The sequence below is a fragment of the Gobius niger genome, assembly GCF_951799975.1.
Source record: "Gobius niger genome assembly, chromosome: 19".
Classification (NCBI taxonomy): domain Eukaryota; kingdom Metazoa; phylum Chordata; class Actinopteri; order Gobiiformes; family Gobiidae; genus Gobius; species Gobius niger.
Genome location: NC_136870.1, coordinates 16,704,527 through 16,724,948, shown reverse-complemented (window position 1 = coordinate 16,724,948; position 20,422 = coordinate 16,704,527). Strand labels below are relative to the sequence as shown.

Here is a 20,422-nt window from a genome sequence, read left to right as displayed (position 1 = left end):
TTTAAATATAAAGACTGCATGACTTTAAATATCTCCAGAAATCAGCAACACTCTGGATAACTCTATGTCAAAAATCATGAAATATCCCTTTAAAAGTATGAAAACTAAAGGGAGCAGAAATCACTTGTTCATGTTACCAATGCCCTTTTTGAAAGACGTAATTCCATGCCCTGAAAATAAATAGTATTCTTGAAAACAAAGCTATCGAGTTTCTCCTTTGTCAACTATCGCCACTGGTAACCTCAACTGTACCTATGAGAATAAGGTCACAGCGAACTCGACCTGAGGCTAACCTGTACAAAACATGCACAAAAAAATACTTAGCGGTTTTTTTTTTGCATATGTTCAAACGTTCTTTACTGCAGGTCAGAGCACTCCCCTTTTGAACAGGTTTTGAGTTTTGACACACAGACAAACTGGTATGAGGACATAGGAGTTAGTGCAACATGCCATACTGCAAGACATGTCTCACAGTGCACAGGATTCGTTGATATGAACTGCCATGTGCTCCATTCAGCACTTTGAAATGTAAGATTGTTATTTATAGAAAGATTTATGTTGATAGAAGCTCGGGTTGGACAGTGTAGTTTACATGTCAGGTGATGTTTGGTGCAAATCCCTCATGGTGGAAAGTACATGGGAAGGAAAGAGCATGCAAGAGACCATGGATACATTTATGAATCAGTACGTCATCGTCTGCTGCTTGTCATTATGGCATGAAATTCAGACCAACTGCCTAATACATATATTATATTCACTATATAATGTTCAAATGCAGATTAAAAACATGTTCAACTGGAAGTAGTTCATTTACTTTTGCACTTAATAATACTGAACAGGTTTGAGGTTTAAAAGTTCTGTCATGTCAATGTCGATGAAACACAATAGTAACAGCTTATTTATATTTTATATTTCTGCGACATCGCCCAACCCTAGTGTGACGCACATGCATGATCTGACCTACTTCTCCCACCTTAATAATACAGCTATTGTCAAACTTGCCCTTTCTTATCTTGTCATTTGTTGTAAAACGTTTAACAACTGCATCAAAATGTGTTCACCTTGCTGCCAAATAATGCATGTCCCACCCACTATCGTGAACTTGATCCCCAGTTCCAACGCTCTATTGTTTCTCCTGGCTACACACTACTGTCAAGAGCACAATGGTTTAAGATTGCTGTTCAAAGCTACAGTATGCCCTATGCATTACCATGTGTATTAGTAATTAGAGATGGATTGAAGCCCTACCCTCGACATCAGCCCTCAGCAGAAGTACTCATTATGTCTTCGGCTGTTTGTGGCAGCGGCATTGAGTGTTTTCTCTGTCATGGTCCTTTCTAATAAGTGCCTCTTGATGCCAAAAAAGAGGACGCAACGCCGCTTCGTCTGACACTTTGCCAAACGGCCTGCTCAATCGCCCCCCCCATCTGTTTCGCAAATTAGGAAAATGATTTGCGAGTCACTTAGGTGAAGATCGGTGCTTCATTTGAGCTCAAAGAGAAAGAGAGCGGCAGCGAAATCCTTTCACTCGACATTCGCATCAATCATTTGTGCCTCCTGTATAAAGTCTTGCCGCCTACTCCCAGGCTTTAAGTGCAAGGCCTAAATGATCACTGGGTTACAGCAGAATTTAATCTAATATTGTCATATCACCTGCCCAACTGTGGCTAACTCAAAATATATTTCAATATTTCAATTGCAATACTGGTCAGAAAAGTTAGCAGCTTCTTTGAAATTGTTTTCCTCTACTAGAACATGCAACCCAGCAGCCGAAAGACTTCACTGCACATTATTGCTCTTTTATTTATATATCCTAAACAAACTGGTGTCAAATCGCCCGCGGTGCCTTCCTGTTACTTTGTTCCTGTCACCTCATGACTGCGCCTCCTATAGAAATTCATGTTGCCTACTTCCAGACTTGAAGCGCAAGAATAAACTCGATTCGGCTTTGTTATGACTTTGCCTCAGATGAGCTCCAGCATGGATTCAATTAATGCCCATTCTCGTTATAATCCAATTCATTGTTCCACCGCAGCGCTTTGTACAAAATAAGTAATTTCCACACAGGATTAATCCATGGTGCCTTTTTACTTTTAAAGCAATCTGCGGAGTTTAAAAGCTTACTCCGGCACACGCACTCGCGCAGACAGTGCAGTAAGTAATCGAGCCAACAGTGACACCGATCAGCTGGTCTGCATCCAAAAAAAAAAGCGAAGCCCCTCCTCTATGCCAACACGCCAAGCATAATGACTCTCTGCTCTCTTTGCAATTTTGCTCGGTCGAGAGAGGAGCCTCGATTTGGGGGAAAAGACTGGGAAGGTGAAAGAAAGAAGGAGCACAATTGGATAATGTCTGACACCCATCGGTGAAAGGAGTCTTAATCGGAGGTGTCTGACTCAATTTTAGCTCTTTCTCTGCAAGTTCTTCCTCTACAGTGCGGAAGCTCGCTGAGTCTTTTGTACTGAGTTGGACGTAGAGTCGGAAGTAATTTTGACGTCAGTGCCATGGTGTCATGATTTTGGCAAAATATGTAAGCACTAGAGCCAAGCCTGTTAGAAAGGCAGAGGGTAGAATCGGCCGGGACATTAGGAGAACATCGAGGTCAAATCAATATACAATAAATACTGTCCACCAGCTACCAGCTGATTTTAAAGGAACAGGCCACTATGTTGTTCGCATTTAGCCTCTCCTCCTCTCTATGGACCCAAACGGGGTGAAGTTAGAAGCGACCAAGGTCTTCCACGTTTACCCTATTTAAATACGGTTACGTGAGCAGTTACACGACCCAAGTTTAGTTACACAAAATTAAACACAGTAAAGTTAAGATATTACTGCACGGACGTCAAAGTGCTCCTACAGTGTTAGTACACTTTTAATCAGCTTCTTTAATTTTGAGTAACTATACTTGGATCGTGTAACCATATTTATATAGGGAAAACGTGGAAGTGCTTGGTCACTCCGTTTGGCCCCATAGAGGAGAGGAGGAGAGGCTAAATGCTAACAACATCTTTGGTCCTTTTGCTGAGCGCACGCGTAAAAGACCAGACAGGTACGCATCAACTCGTCTAAGCTCCGGCAAGAACATATCTCAGTATGGACAAACAGTGGCCTGTTCCTTTAAATTGTTCTAAAGCCATAATCCCGCCACAAATAAACCACTTACGGTACATATTTTTAGCAATGGGCTTTTCAGTAACAGGCACAAACACTGCTGTGGCATTTTGGCAAAGACAGACATATTGGAAAGGCAGCTTGATAATGGCTTTTTTTTTAATGATCAAAATATATCAATAAAAGAAATATTAAACCAGTTGAAAACCGAAAGAATGAAAGAGCAAACTCATCTCAGCAAAGCCATTTGTCTGACCCACTTTGACATCGAGATGCACAATTTGGTCGATTTTTGTAAACTATAAACTGAAATAAAGTTGCTGCATACAAATGTGACATGAGACAACAAAGCAAGCCTTTTCAAACCTCTCCAGTCAGTGTATGCAAATGACCCAAATGTATCTCTATGTATAATGAGATGCCCGCATTCCTACAGCAACGGTTCAATAAACAATTATTCGCGAGCTCCCAATGCTCCGCTCCCCAAACAGCAACAGCGGCGCAGCGACACAAATGGCAAAGCTACATGTTATTACTTTTAGAGCAGACTTAATCACGTTTTCCCCATGCTGTTTACATGCTTTGTAGTCAATAGATGCAAATGTATTATTCAGCCCGGGTACAGTAGAAGTTGTGGTCTCGTAGTTTCTCTAAATCATGCATAACCCCGGGCTTTTGGAGTCACATACCCCGAAAAGTCTGTTTATAATAACCTCGAGTTTCCCCCATTGAATTCTGCTGCAGTTAACTTTGACTGAAGGGGCATGTATTTGAATGGGATTGATATTTCTATAGGTAGCTCCTGCTGGAAACTCGGTCACACGACTTGAGAACAATGCAATAATCAGAAGCAGAGAGAGCCCGGAGGATGTTGTGTGTTGACAATTGACTTCTGGGCTTGGAGACTGTTTTGCTTGTATCGACTTTTGCGCAAATACAGTAAGTGAGAGGATGTCTTCACACTACACATTTGTCATGAATTGCTGGCAGTAAAAGTGTGGCTATACTTTTCTTATGGTGTAACAGGGCCACACACATTAGTGCAATATAAGTAATAAATAAATGTGTGAATGTAAAGGCATGTGAATGTATGCCGGACCGTTGCTTCATATCTTCAAAGCATGTCCATAAGTCAGCCATTCGTCTAGCATTCGTCTGCTTTGTTAATGTACAAATACACTTTCACAATCCGAACGTCAAACTTCAACACTGGAAGAAGCCGCCTGCATGTCATTTAGGAGGCTCTATTCCCAGGGCCAACAAAAGATCCGCCTCAACAAATTGCTTTCACATAATAAATAGCCACATGTGAGTCATGGTCGGATGGTGTGTCTTCCTGATACTATTTTAAAAGGTTTTAATTTTATTGGCCTGTTTACGGACACAGAAGTGCACAGGGTCAGGCTGTGGTCGCTTGGCTGGGACAGTGCCACAGGTGTGAGGGCAGGAGCGCTCCCCGTGGGGACAGTTGGAGCCCGTCCAAACTGGACAAGGGTCACTGAGCGGCAGCCAATATCCTGAAGCTGACCTGGCCGCCACAGTCACACCTCCAGCCAATGGGAACCGCTTCAAATAGGCCTTTCAGTACTGATAGTATCAGATTAGGAAATACACATTTTGACATTTGCAAAACTGAGAAGAATTACATGAATTGCTAATGTTGTTGGCTAGTTCTGATATAGGGCTATTATCTTCATAAAAAAGTTTAAAGCATTTAAAGACCAATATGTGACCATTATTATTATTATTAAAGCATCGCTAAACGCTTAGTTTATGCCAAATATATCCTTTATGTTTTGTTAGTGCATGCAGTCCAAACTACTTTTACAGGAAACAGTGCAGTCATTAATGCAAAACTTACAGTAAGCACTACTTCTGAAGCCTATCCAAAGACATGGGACTCCTGGCAGCTTATTACCCACATGGTGTCATCTTGCATTACCAGACCGAGGCCTACAGTGTCGGACTGAGAATAAAACGCTCACTCGAGACACAGCGGCACAAACAGTTAGAAGTGATTAATAGTGTATTTTTAAAGCTATTATTTGTATGTCTATGGTAATTGTGATTACAGATTGGATGATGGTATTTGTCCATTAATAATTGCATTTAGAGAGAAACTATAATGTGTTTGAAAACAGGTGAAGATCGGAGCACGAAAATTAGCAGCAAGAGCATCAGGGTTTGTTTCTATGAGGGGAGAGATGACGGGGGTCTTGAGAGCAGAGACGGAGGCGATTTGTAGTGCATGATGAACCAGTGACCAAGCCAAGCAAAACTTTGAATCAGTCTTTTTAGATCAATAAAGCATTTTCCGTAAGATAATGATCAAGTCCAGATGAGTTGAAATACTTACAAATTATCAATAAAAAGCATAAACTAAATTATTACTATATAATTAGATAGCTGTTATAAGATAGCTTGTTGATGCTTGAATATATAATCCACATTGCAACAAGTTCTTTATTTGTAGCTTGTGTGATATCCGGGTAGAGTGTGGCCAAGGCATTTTTATACTGACATATTTTTCCCTTGCCCTAAATACATGTGTATGTGTCCTATATGTCAACATGCATATAAGCATGCGCTAAGGTTAAAGTTACACATCAACAAATTCGCAACCGTTGGATTTTTTGAGAGCCAGCGTTTCACTGCACACACAGTGTTGCCGGGCGGTGCTGCAGTGGGTGCTGCTGGACTGATGCAAGTTTTGTGCCGCTTTCAGGGACAGCTATGTTGAGAGAAACTTGAACCCTCCTCCTGAGTCGGGAAACACGCTGAAGGGAATGCAGAAATGCAATAGGCACACCGGCAACAACACATAGACCAAAATATAGAAGTAATAAAAGTATATACACATGCCACAAAACGGATTAGAGGGCACTTACAAACACATTAAGGTGACACTTAAGGTTTTGTTGATGCCACAGCTGTTTGTCAGAGTGTAGGAGCATGTTTCTATATCCATGTAGATTAGAATCTATCTATCTATCTATCTATCTATCTATCTATCTATCTATCTATCTATCTATCTATCTATCTATCTATCTATCTAACTATTATTTACACCTTGTAACGCTATGGCCGCATGGTTATGAGGCAAGACTGCTAACCACTGTGCCGTCAATACAAGTCAAATATAAGAAATATTTTCCCAACTGACAAAAATATGCCTAAAATGTGTCTAAGCATTTTCTGACCTATTAATGAACAGTCAAGTGTCAACCACAGGATGGCAGGTTGCTTCATCTATGTATCTATTATTCACATGCTGCCTTCATGGTCAAACTCGTTAATCACGTTTTCGAATGTGAGAAAATATCACTGTACGACTTTAGCTTCCTGGCTGGACTCTAAGCATTCCAAAAGTTTCCCAACAGCGAAGGCGACACCATTTCACGCTGTGCAGTTGTGACATTTGTGTTATTTATTTACTGTCACCCAAGATGATACACGAGATCTATATCAGGAAGGCAGTGTATTTTTTATTAATACCTCTCGCTTTAATGTGGGACTGTGTGAGTAAGTCAGACACCTCTATGCATGTCACTGTCGATGCCGCTGCCTCATCACAACAATCCAATCTATTTTTAATGCACAGGATCCTCCAACGCTAACTGTACCGGACTGGCCTGCTGGGTTACTTATGAACTTGGCCCAAGGAGCTGTGAAACTACGATGAGATACTTGAGTGTAGAGAACAACTTAAGAGTTATATTTTAAGATTCTGGAATAAATGAAAAACATTGCCTGATGAAGACCACAGGCCAAAACGTTGCAATGAATAAAGGATAGAAAGGGCATAAAATATGTACTATAGGCTAATCCTGGAAAGGGCTTTCTAGTACTGCACTGTGGTCTGATAGGGTATCGAGAGCTGAGGTTGGTGTAATTACGCTGTTGTTGGAAAATGTGGTACTTTAAATAGTATTTTTATCAACTTAAAAACGTTTTACTACTAATTAACCCATATTAACCTCTTATCCATGCATTTCTTTTTTTTAAATCTTGCTTTTGTTGTGGGGAGAAAACGAAGCAACGAATACTATAGTCGTTACTGTCTTACTCACTTATTGTTCTTTTTTTCTAGTTTAAAGCAGAACTAAGTAATGCCCCTCGAGGCCATAAGCACCACTGTTGCGTTTTTTTAACTTTATTAATTGTCTGTGACAGTATATATTACACTGATAGAAAAGACAAAGGGAGTAAATACTGCTAAAGTAGTGCTAGCCCAGTTAGCTTTTCCTGTTAGCCTGCTAGCATCTTCTTCGTGATTCCATTAGTGTGTATTGGGTCTCCGGGTCGGTGCAGGGAAAGTTGCAAGTGTGGTTTTCTGGCCAGAGACACCCAGGGGAAATGAAAGAACCCCCCAATCATCCTATTAACACTTGTATTACCCCCAGAGGGACTACGAAAAGGCTTCATTAAGGTAAACAAGTCACTTCTGCTTCTGCTTTAAGAGTTTTCCTGTGCGTCATATGCTACAAAGATCACTTTCATATCAATATGTCAATATACTGAACAAGAGCAATTGACCTCTGCATAACTAGGTGTTAATAATTTCTGAAAATTCACATAGCTTGCCTCAATTAACAGACCAGTCGTGAAAAAATAAAGTGGCCAGTGCCGCTATAAATTATGCCAAAGGTTTTTGGGCGGCATAACCTCAGGGGGACTAAGTCAGTTCACCTTCATAGAACAACTAGAAAATGGGCTTAACCCAAAAAAGGCAAAACACATAACATACCAGTGATCCGTCAGTGCAAGCAGCCGCTCGACACCGCCGCTGCGCACACCCGACATGTGACCCAAATCTAGGGCATTCTGCAGCTGAGGAGGCAGCTTGCTGTAAATTAATAGAATAGCCGTGCAGTGGCAGCTAAAGCAAGCAGGCCGCCATTACTGGACGCACTAAAACCTCAATGGGCCTTGAAAGAATAACACTCCCAAGTTTTAGTGCCTTTTGATTGACACCTACGGGCTAACACAAGTATGCGAAAGGTGTGAGTGGGGTGAGAAAATACCAAGAAGCATTTTGACTAAAAACCCACTGTTTTTGAATACAGCTATAATATCATTGAGATATATATTTGTTTTAAACTATAATTGTAAGGTGTTTTTTTTTTAGCATTACTCCTGTACTGAATCTGCATGGGCACAACTGTCGCAAGTTAAACCAATGCCTTGACGGAGGTCGATGCTTCCAGACTGCATCTTTTTATTTACTTTTTTCATTTCTTATTGAGTAGTATTTGTGAGCGTTAATTCACCTTTCTTTGTTTATAGTCGTCTTTAAAAGATTCTGCACATGGCCCTACCTCTAGGCTTGGACTCTGTTCCTTCAGCTCATTCAAGATTAAAGAGCAATGGTCTTGATTAGAAAGCATGTGTTTCTATTCTGAGGCCGGGCCCCGGTTACAGCCAGCACACTATCTGGACTTGTTCAGCGTGGCGGCCCTTTCATAGCACAACTTACAAGTCAGTGTCTGGCAAAAGCAGTGGCCTTAAGCCCAATAAAAAAGTGAGGTGGAGTTGTAGTAGCGCCGCTTGCCAAACCATTGAAACAGCTCCAGCCAAATTTGCTCGTGCGTGACAGATTATGAAATACGCAGCAACAAACTTTTTCATTCAAGTTTTCTTTCCCAGGCGTCCAACGGGTTTTAGAGTCACCATGACTTTTGTCCAACATGTAAACTGACACTAACCAAAAGCCTTTATTTACTACAGTGGTTCACAAAATAGGCAGTAAACATGCTCCAATGGGATTTTAAACCAGGTCAATGACATCCTCCCCTTATAGCCTTTTGATATTGCAATAAAACGATGCCCTATATAGTGTGCGCATTGGACGAACCATGGCCACGCTTGGGACAGTGCCAAAAATGTAATTGTAGGCTTTTAAAAGGATCTCTTTGCTCAGAGTTATTCATTACCCCAAGAGATAAAACGTTAAGGGGTGGAAAATTTCCAAGCTAAACCTGCGTATATGGAAGATAAGCATTAGCGGCTATAGGTACATTCCATTCGTTTTAAATGTCCTAGCCCTGACATGTAAGCTGAACATTCAGTACAGTACATGGGTTCAGTGAGGTGGCAACAAAGAGTGGTTTGCACTCTTGAATGACAGCAATCAAGGCCCCGGGCCAGCTTCCTGGATCAGGGGCCTTTCTCCCTGGGGTTTCAAGTGTAACTTCTCTTCCCTGTTTATCGCCACATGATCTCCAATATGGAGACAATAAACTGTAAGAATATCGGTTGAAGGGCGGGTGGATGAGCTGGGGAGATAAGGGATTTTAATGTATAAAGCACCTGCGGAGTTCTTTATCAAGACAGGTGCTAAATAGAGCGCAAACTAAAAAAAACACACATTTGAAATTGCCTGTATTTTGGAGTTTTGGGGCTACAAATCCGATAAGAAACTGACAAAATGCTGCATGAGAAATAGATTGGTTAATGACTCTGCAGCTGGTCCACTTTTGCACATGAGCAAACGCTTATTAAATGTTTTGCAAGAAAATTGATTGATTGATTGATTGATTGATTGATTGATTGATTGATTGATTGATTGATTGATTGATTGATTGATTGATTGATTGATTGATTGATTGATTGATTGATTGATTGATTGATTGATTGATTGACACATTCTTCTTAGATGTCTTGTCTGAATGAAAAGGGCATTTTAAATGAAAGCTCTGATGACTTGCATCTCCATATGTGAGATAAAACCAGTGTCTAATTTCTTTTCTAGGCTTTCCAAAAACTGCCAAAAATAATCAAGCTATCAAAATCAGAACAAATCACATCTCCATCCCTCTATTATTTTGAATCTTGGAGCGTAATCACACACATTGTTCTCTATCGGAACAGGCTGATAATGAAATGCTTATTTTATGCACAAGAGACACAGGAACGGGAGCTGCTACTGCCCGTTCTATCTCCAACTCGCCAACAGAAAATCCCACTGTAAACCAAAACAACAAAGCATTCCAAGCACGGTGAACAACTGAGTAGTCATATTAGTGTCATGGGAATTGCTTTTGGTACACGCCTGCAAACATGCTAGAGATTTAATTCGGCCCCCATTGCGAGACAGAAAGTGAAAGTTCAGTCGTGTTGCCAGTAAAAAACGAGATATATTACACTGCGTGAAGTGCTTTGGCAAAAATAAACCTCCCCCGAAGCGGGGATGGTGCCAAAGTATTCCCGTTGATGAAAAGCCAGTTGTGAGTGGCCCCAGTTGTCCCCGGGCCGAGCCAAGCTGCTGCTGGTGTTAATAAGAGAGAAGAGAGAGGCCGCGTAAAAACACCTCACTACTCTCACCGGCCAATAAAGGACATTTTACAAGTTATTATTCTCTCTGGTGATTTGGCCCGCACACCAGAATGAGGAAAGAGGACTGTAGAGACTTAATGACAAGTGGGAGAAAGATTACACCACGATGCAACCATTTTCACTTCAAAAATGTGTTAAAAGCAAGGGAGATTGGCAAGTGTAGTGATATTAATTGTAAAGGGGGGAAATGTGATGGTGACATGAGCTTCTCCAAAAATGCATCTCTTCAGGTGCTCTGGTCTACAGTGGTCATTGACAGTCAAAAGTTACAAAACAGATTTTAAACACGTGAGGATCAGAACAAGTTTGGCGAACATGTCTTGACTGTAAAACATAGAGGAGCGACATCAATATCTGTGGGGCGGCGTTTTGAGGGAAGAAGAGGAAAACTTACTGCACATGTATGATTGATGAAACATGTGCAAATGAAAAAGCATGTTCACGAGCAAGACAGAGATTTCCAGGAAATAACTATAACGGCCCAGCGGTAGCTCGCGCCTGGGCGTCCATGTGTCGCACGAAAGATCATTTAGATATCGCTTTATTCCAATTATGATCATTTCCTTTCTGCAAAAGTCTTTCACAATATCACCACTTAAGTGACTCCTACAGACTCCAAACCTTCCAGTCTTGTACTTAAACTTTTTCTTTTTTCAGAGATGTGTTTTAATATCTAAATCCCAGCCTCATTTATTGGGTTTTGAACAAGGCAAGAACAAGGCACTTACAGCAAATGGAGCTTTTTCAAAAACTATACAAGATATATAAAATCTCCCATGAAAATAACTTTGTCACTAATGTGTCATAAACCTGCTCAGTCCAGACTTTGGTAAAGGTAATTTTGACATTTGATATAAAACCACACACACACTGAGAGGCTGGTTATGGTTGTATCTAGTCATTCCACTGATAGGTCCACTCCACAACATACACCCATGCAAGCTTGGGGGGGGAGGGCCAGGATCTTCTTGACAATACGACCCCAAGTGGTGGTTAGAGTGTCCCCGACGCAGGGCACACTGATAATCTCTTGTTCAGTGCAACAGTTTGCTCATCAGGAGGGCCCCTGGACGCAGCACAAACGGACAAAGACGTCACATGGAAAGGTTAGCCTCATTCTTGTCGGCGAGTGGAGGTTAAATTGCCATTAGGACACATGTTTCTACAATCACAAGCCAGCGCCAGTACTATGACAGGAAGACAATCTGTGTTTCCTTTGTCTCAGGGAGGATACAGGAGATTGTTTACAAGCAGTACTACATTTGCCATAATTGGATTTTTATATCTAACTTGGACCACATAAATGAATGAAGAACAATTTATTTTATACCTTCATCTCAATAAGTGTTATGGACACCTGAAAATGGTCCTTGTTTCCTTCATACATTATGCATAGCTAACAGGCTTTGAACATGTGGAAACATTTAGTATATCTATTGCGTAATTTAACTTGGGATATGATTTTACAGTAATGGACTTTAAACACACGACTCATATCTATAGCGGTGAGCATGTCAGCAGAATAAAAAATAAATACAATTTGGACAAAATGGTCAGAGGATTCTAGTTTGTATATATATTTTTTTAATTCTTGTGTATTTGATGCCTTCCTTGCTCCAATAATTACCCTAACTTGTCAGAGGTATTCTTCATCAAATGCCCGCTAGTATAAGGAAACTGAAACTGTAGGACGGTTTCAGTTTCAGTTTTTAACCTGCGGAAGCAAGTAAAGCCATCCCAACCTCAACACTAATTTGTATATTACATGTAAGTAGTCCTAGCCTGTGTAACTGCATTGCCGAATGAAATGTATCCCGTCATCATAGTGTCATTTTGCATTGCTTTATAGTTCATCTCCCAGTTTTAATTGGTGTTGATATAATTTCACGTAATGCTTCTTTACTTGACCTTCAGTCCGCACTGCGTCCAATCATCTCCAAGTGAACGAACTTGCCCTGAACGAACGCTGCTGAACCTACTTTGGTAAAGAGGTCACGGCCCCTACAGTCTGCCCAAAACAGCATCAGCCTCATTACATACGGTATACCATTCCAGATCCCTGTGGCTAGTCATCTGAGCGATTTCCTAACGCATAAAGGGGGCCACTGTACTTGCATGAATCAAGAGTCCTTACATCGCTGCCCCCCTTTTGGTAAATGCTGCCTTTGTTTCAGGGTGACGTATCTGAATACACTGGGCCCGTAAACAAATGCCACGCAACCGCCGCAAATCTATCCGCTCGCTGCGCACTAACCCGTGAGGATCAGATGATGCTGCGTGGCTGGACGCATACATTGGACGGGGCTGACAGCCGAGGGCCCATGACTCAACCTAAGTCTATAGCATAAGGGCGGCATAATCCAATTAAGGTAGGAACGAAAACAAAGCACTGTCAGGCCCTATATATGAGACAGAAACAGTCAACCGAGGTCAGGAAGGAAAGTGCATGTAAAAGAATCACAAACACTTCAAAACTGCTATGGAAGTGAAAGTACTGTCCTTTATTTTTATTTATTGATTTATTTTGTTGGGATTGTGCATGTGAATGAACACACATGGGTCTCATGTGAACACCGGATTGTATGGGCTAAATTCCATCCGTCGTCCCCCACTCGTACTCTCACGCACACACTCATTCATCCTATTGTACATGTTTTCAGTGGTTAGGGAATCAGGAGGAAAACTGCACAGGGAGAAGAACATGCAAACGCCATCCGGCCAGGGATTGAACCCATGACCTTCTAGCTGTGAAGCAAGAGCGCTAACCGTGGGCGGCACGGACGCATACAGGACACATGCCTAGTTTATTTCATATACTAATCATAACTCAGTGTAAAGACTGCATATAGGAAAGATTAGGGATTTTCTTGGTACTGATGGACACATGGCTGAAAAATGCATTACTTCTTGTAATCTCTACTAACCATCTTATTTCTGACCAACTACCATGGTATTAATGTGCTGTGAAGTAAAGTCTACAGTATAAAATTATTAATGTCAGTCGCTCAAGTGTGTGGTAGAGTGGCCAAAAGATGGAACCCTGGCATGAGTAACTTTAAAAAAATAAAAAAAATTACACATTTAGATGTGCGTAGGTTTCCTCCGGGCACTCCGGTTTCCCCTACCACTAAAAACATGCACAATAGGCCAGGATGAATGATGTGTGTGTGAATGAATGTATGGTGGTGGTCAGAGGGTCCGTTGGCGCAGACGTGTGTAGTCGCGAAAGCGCCTCTGACAGTCTCCCCCAGGGGAAAGTGGTGTGGAGTGAATGTACAATTGTCTCATGTAAAGCGCTTTGTGACTATATGTCTGTGAAAGGCGCTATATAAATAAAGATCTTCTTCTTCTTCTTCTTCTAGAAGTGTGCCGCAATAAAACCACTTCAATGAAAATACCATTTATCCAATTTTGTAAATCTTGCATTGACAAAGCAATCTCAACGCCAATAGGGATACGCTATGTTTCTGTTGGGCAGCGATTCATGTGTCTTTAGATAAATACACATCTTGAAGCAGCCAAGAATTTTTCAATTTATTTTCAGCTTGACATATTTGGTTCAACGTATGGGCAAAAGCATGCAAGTCAAGTGGAAGGAATGCATTGGAAAACCGAGGGGCTACATCATCCGCAATTTATCAAATCATTGTGTGAGGACAAAGTGGTGAGGGAATAGTGAATAAATGTATTGAGACTTGACACGACGGTAGCCTACCCAACATGCCCCCTGACTCTCTCTCGAGACAAGCTATAGCAATTATATACGGCGCGAGACGCAGACCAGAAGATCAGCTGCAAACGGCGAGGTTATATAAGTGTATGTCTGTGTGCATTCAGCGCAATACTCCACCATAGGGAATAGGAGGGGTAGTTGGAGCGGGACGGGTGGGGGGGACGGGGTTAGGAGGGGGAGGTGGGGGGCAGTTCACAGAAGGCAAGGAAGAATGGAGGCAGACTGAGCGAGGGTCACAAAAAAGAGAGGCCCACAGGGGTGCAGCTCAGACTGGGGAAGGTCACCTCTGCTTCCCCCCCTAAAGGAGCCCCATGAAGCGTACATGCATTACCAGCTAGCTCACAGTCCAGCAAGAAGATGTAGGCTAAGAGTCACACGGGGCTAACCAGCATTTAAACGCTGTTACATCATTTGTAGGCAAGTCGGCTAAATCCAGTTACTTCCTGCTGAATACATACAGTATTAAGAAGCATGCTTCTATTCTATGCTGTTGTGGGGGGGGAAAAAAGGATACTAAGTGTACCCAGGCTCCAGAAAATGCAGGTTTTAAAATAGACGGGCACACTGCTCAATGCATTTAGTTATAGCTGGATGGTGCGTTTGGCTAATAATCAACCCGGCAGAGAGAACATTGAGATTTAAACGGGTGGCTAATCATTAATGAATAATGGGTATCCAGTGCCAGGCTAGTTGATATGACTGTACATGTAGTGCAGTTTAGCCTGCTACTATAGACTTGCCCACAAGTTCCCTATGTGTTATGAGCTACCATAGTAACCACCACACCTACAGTAGTAGTGCAATGTATTCTTAGTAAATACAGTATGTACCAAGGACTTAAAAGCAATACAGTACTCCACAAAAGTGCAAAAGTTATCCAGCCTGTAGCATTTAGTAGCAACAAAAGTAGTTGTAGATTTGTTCATGGATGAGGTGGCACAGTGGCACAGCAGTTAGCGCTCTTTCCTTACAGCAAAAGGACTCCGGGTTTTTGTGTTTCATGTTCACCTCCCTGTGTCTACATGTGTCTTCCTCCAGGTGCTCCGGCTTCCCCCACCCACTAAAAACATGTACAACTAGACAGGATGGATGATTGTGAATGTGAATGTGGGACAAGGGATGGAGATTTAAAAGCTATTTGTGAAATGTGTGCATTATTGAAAAAGGTTCAACCTTTGTTTTAATAGTAGCCTATATTTCTGTGGGGAATTGCTTTGTTCTGGTCTGTTTTGACCTCTTGTTACTGCTCCACACCATGGACATCTAGTTGTGATATAGTGATATACAGCAAACAAAAAACATACGCACAATATATATGCACAATAAGAGTACTTTTAACCCTGTGTAACATTATTGCAACACATATTTACACTTCCAAATGGCACAAACCTATCAAATTAATGCTTGGGAATGGGACGTCTGCTCACAACACCCAACCAAATAAGCCACATTGCTCTTAGACTGTCACTTGCTATCAGAGCAGCACAGGACGCAAACTGTGAAATGAATGTGACTGAGCATCAAGACCCTGAAAAGGCTTTGAGCTATGAGTGGTTATAGTGAATGATTTAATTATTGCACTACAGCCACAGCACTACAGCGACAGGGACATTTGCACATAGGCAGCTGCTAGTGCAATCACGCCTGTGTTACAGTAATATGCAGTAATCATTTGGACTCATCTCGCCTCGCACTGTCCTTTGTTTCACATGGATGCTATAAAAAAAAAACAGCAGCTTTTGTCACTTGTGGGGCTCCCTTTCAGTAAATGTTTTTTTGATTCCTTTTTCGTAAGCCACATTCCTGCTGAAGCAACTCCTTAACTAATGTTGTCTTTGACTGCCGGCCAGGACTACACTTAATGCCCCACTGCATTAAATGTGCACCTTATAACGCCAGTGTGAAACTCAGTCCGCTTTCTTTCCTGTACCTGCCCATCTCTGTTAGACAACAAATGAATAACGACGAACAACCTGAGCTGTACATGGAATTTCCCACGTTGCAGCTAGGGGTGCATGCAGTGGCTGGACAGACACCATTGTCAGTCAACGGCATGCATTGTACCATGGAGAGGCTGATATAAATGACTGAGTAATTACACTATGCCTATTGTGATCTGCGCAAGGAGCCACAATGCAAGGCACAGTGCACATCTCCATAACAGCCCATGCATGCTATTCCTCTCACATGTGCGACCAAACAAACAAAAAACAAAAAAAAATGCCACCATAACTAGATCATAAAGTTTCTCGCCCATTGCACTCACGTTTGTAGCGCAATTATGGCAACGCCGGGGCGCACGCGGCGTCTCTATTACCTGGACATCATGAGTCTATTGTATCTGCTGATAGCTATCGATCCGTTTATCCTCCCCTGTCGCTATATCGGCGTGCACGTGAGCATGCGTGATACTGGACTGGCCCAGGGTGCGCGCCACGGTGCAAGCAGGCATAAATCCAAGTTCGGGGCCTGGACCGGGCACAGGCACATTAGCACCCCCACCCCCCCAAAAAAAACAAAAAAGGGCACGGTTAGCGACTCCTATTATTGCTGCATAATTGACAGTGATCGCCAAGCAGCGGGGACGTCAACAATCGCGGCGTAACGGCTGTGATCAGATGGCACGGCTCCCCCACCCCCCCCCCCCCCCCCGTGCGCCCGTGTGCCTCGCCGCCGCGTAATGTGCATGTGTGTGTGCGTCCGTGCGCGCGTCTATCTCCTTGATCTGATCTGTCAAACCAGGCTACGTAGAAAAGCTAGCAGCGCGCGGCCAAAGGAAAAGAAGGAAAAAAAAAAAAAACTACAGTGCATGCATCCGGGACAGCCGATGCCCACCACTCACCTTCGCGTCGCGGTCCGGTCCCGGGTCTGGCCGTGTTTTTTCGGCGGAGATACGGAGGCGGAAAGCGGGAGAAAGTTACAGCACGTCTCTCCCTCTCCCCTCCTCTCCTCGCCCTGTGCACAAGTGTAGCTGGGGCTATACGTCCAAACCGAGCACTAAAGCGAGCTCGTCCCGATTTCCCCCCCGCCTATGCCGCCGCCGAGGAAGCCGCCGCGTCTCGCACCGTGAAAAAATAATCTCCAAAGCAGCCACTGTCAGCCCCAGAAGCCTGTTATAAAGCAATAGTTTGTCCCCCCTTTTCTCTGTCTTCTGTAGCATTTGGATGTGTGCTGCAACGAATGGGGGGGGGGGGGGACGAGGCAGTAAAAAAAAAAAAAAAAAAAAAAAAAAAAGAAATACTACACGCTCGCTCCTCCCTCCGCATATGTACAGTACAGTAAGGGCTGAGGGAAGCTCGTATTAAAAACTATACCGCTCTCTACAGGACCACCACTGTAAAGCACGCCCGGGTTTTGGCAGTGTGCGCTCCCTTTGCTCGGACACATGTTGGCCGGGGATCCTCTTCACGGCTTTGCTTATTTATTGACTCCATTACCGCTCGGAAACGCGCTCACGCCTCCCCTCCCTTTGTCACTGACATTGGAGCGGGGAGCCTCGCGCGTGTATTTGCGTGTGTATGTGTTTGCTTTATTTTGAGAGCGCAATGGAAGAGCCCTACAGTAGCCTAATAGTAGTAGTAGTAGTAGTAGTAGTAGTAGCCTGGTTGTCGTTCGTGTGGTTTGGTGTAGGGTTGGTGCCAAAGCCTGGAGTACATTCATGGCTGGTCCAAATATGGGAGGGAGAAGCAGGGCAGTGTGGGTATTTATTTATTTTCCTAATGAATGGGCATGATGCAAAAGGGGGGCATCAAGAGGACATTGTTGCATCACGTAGCCCTTTACAAATAAATACTTTTCTGTTGCGGCTGAATTAGCATTTGAGAATGATATTACTGAGGCACAGCGGTGTGAGTGAGATGTTTGTAGAATAAGATCTTTTGCAGTCGGCATAAGGCATTGTAGCCAGGCTCTATGCATGTATGTGTGGAGTTATATGTATATATAATGTATGATAAATCTTTTTCTTACTTTAATTACCGTTATTTTATTTTCTCTTTTAATACTATGGATCAGGATTCTGTGTCCTTAAAGGCCCTATACCTGATTTTTTTTGTTTTAATTGTAAACAATGAAAGGGGAAGCCACTAAATAAAAATATTCGTTGTGGTCCGAACTCATTCATAACTTTCCTGATATATTTGTAGCATCCAAATTCTTTACAGGGACAGGTTTATAGGCACATTTCACAACTTTCCGGGTCACTTTTCCAGGTCACTTTCACAAATATGCAAGAAAAATAGCCTGAAAGTACACACAATTGATATGTTTTATAATCTCCTCCAAGTCCGTGGTAGTCATTGTACATGAGACACCACTATTTTACTATTTAATCGTTTCATTTTCTCACATTTTCTGCTTATTTTCACACCCAGTGTTTCTAAGAGCTGTATGTAACAAGTAAATTGAGATCAATAATTTGACGCGCGTTTGAGTATTGTAAACTCAAATGTTTGAGTTTACAATACACTAAAGCAGTGGTTCTCAACCTGGGGGTCAGGACCCCCATGGGGGTCGCGAGACAACTTTGGGGGGTCGCCAGATCATTTAGATAAAATATACATATTTTCATTACCAAATAATCTAGTGTTTTATTGTAGCATGTGTTTACTCTTGTACCAGAGTGCCATTATGTGTTCGTTCGTAGTTTAATGAATTTTATTTCAGCTATTTGTTTTTTTTCTTAGTTTTTTAAGAATTGTGTAGGCTAGTGTTCCTATTTCTCACGGTGTGACCCGGGCGGGGGGTCACGAACCCCTTTACCTGTTTTAATGGGGGTCGCGGCTCCAAAAGGTTGAGAACCACTGCACTAAAGGAGGACCCCAAAAAAAAGTCATTCCATTTCTATGAGTAAAATCAGATAGAGCTCCTTTAATAAAGCTTGACTGAATGAATGAAGCCAATCCCACAATTTTGAACCTTAGGGAGGGTATATTAGCAATAAAGGTTTGGCACTGTTATCTTACATAAAAATAACAAAAGTTAAACCACCAGCTACTATTTATTTATTTTATTTTTTTTAAAAGCTTTTAACCTAGATACTACACCAAGTCTTTAAAGTCGCATCCTCTTCCTCCCATAGACCACTGTAGTCCGACATTAATGGCCTGCTTTCAAACCCTGAACGAGCTAAACCCAGAAATAATAGTGTCTTTGTCAAGGTCACTGATGTTTAAGTCCGGAATACAAACCTCTGGAGCTTTGTAATTTTACGTTACAGAGCTCATCATATCATTTGACAAACAATCATTAGTTTGTAATCATTAGTTAGAGCATTAGACGTCATTTTCACACATGGATCAGCCGCCACAGAGTCCAGATCTTAACCCATGGAGAATTTGCACAGTGATCACTCTCACCCATCATCCATACAAGATCTTTGGGACACTGGATGTTTTAACATGTCTGTCACCTTTTTTTTTTTGTCAGTGTATGTTAAGTTTAGTTTATTGGTTAGTGTATTTATTGGTGTCCTACTTTGAAACAGATCATTTTGAAAAGTTTATAACTGCCTCCTGAGGGTCAAACTATACCTAACAATAAGTCAAGGTTAGTTGAGACAGAGCTAACCCAAACTTTCACAGGTTCCAGGCAGCTGTCTTTCAACACTGCACTGTTAAATATGCAATAAAAGAAAACAAATTGTACAGTAATCAAAATCAGACATGAAATATCATCTAAACTTTCCCAAACTCTAACACAATGAATTAGTATCTTTCATCCTGCAATTGCCTCAGAAAAATGATAAAAGCCACTTCTTTTTTGAACAGCAGCGGAAGCCGGAGTCCTAGTGTTTTCCAAAATTACCATAATTGCCTCCAACAGGCGACACACTGACAATAATGGATGCTGAATCTTGATGTCAACGCAGCCGACGAATCTCCGCATATAAAACGATGATTTATTTTTATTCATAGCATTGCTTTCTTTTCACAAACCGAATCCTAAATTGGAGAATCGCGAGTGGAGGAGATACATTTGCGTCAGGTGTGGCTGGCGGGATTTCAAAGGTATTTCGAGGCGATTTGTGCGATGACAAACAACTAGGGGAGCGCGAAAGAGAATTTTTCCCTGTCTTATTTGGCGAGCAAATATGCAGAAAGGGGGGGATCACCAACTGTGTGAGTGGCACTTCCCGAGTCAGGCGCAGCATGTGTGACATTTACTGTTGGATAGTTTTCAGTGGTGGCGGAGCGGCAGAGAGGCTGTGGGCGAAGCTAAGGACTTTACTGTAAATGCAACTGT

At 42.2% G+C, this 20,422-nt stretch overlaps 1 protein-coding gene across 2 annotated transcripts in view; it reads right to left on the bottom strand.

Annotated features, from left to right (window-relative positions):
- Positions 1-17,383, bottom strand: part of LOC306978939 (thyroid hormone receptor alpha-B) — a 157,765-nt gene extending 140,382 nt beyond the window's left edge. The window contains exon 1 of one of the 2 annotated variants that reach the window (XM_079577687.1): positions 17,022-17,383. The gene's annotated coding sequence lies outside the window, so the exon portion shown is untranslated. The remainder of the gene's footprint in view (positions 1-17,021) is intronic. The other variant, XM_079577688.1, reaches the window with a different exon arrangement.
- Positions 17,384-20,422: the final 3,039 nt, after the last annotated feature.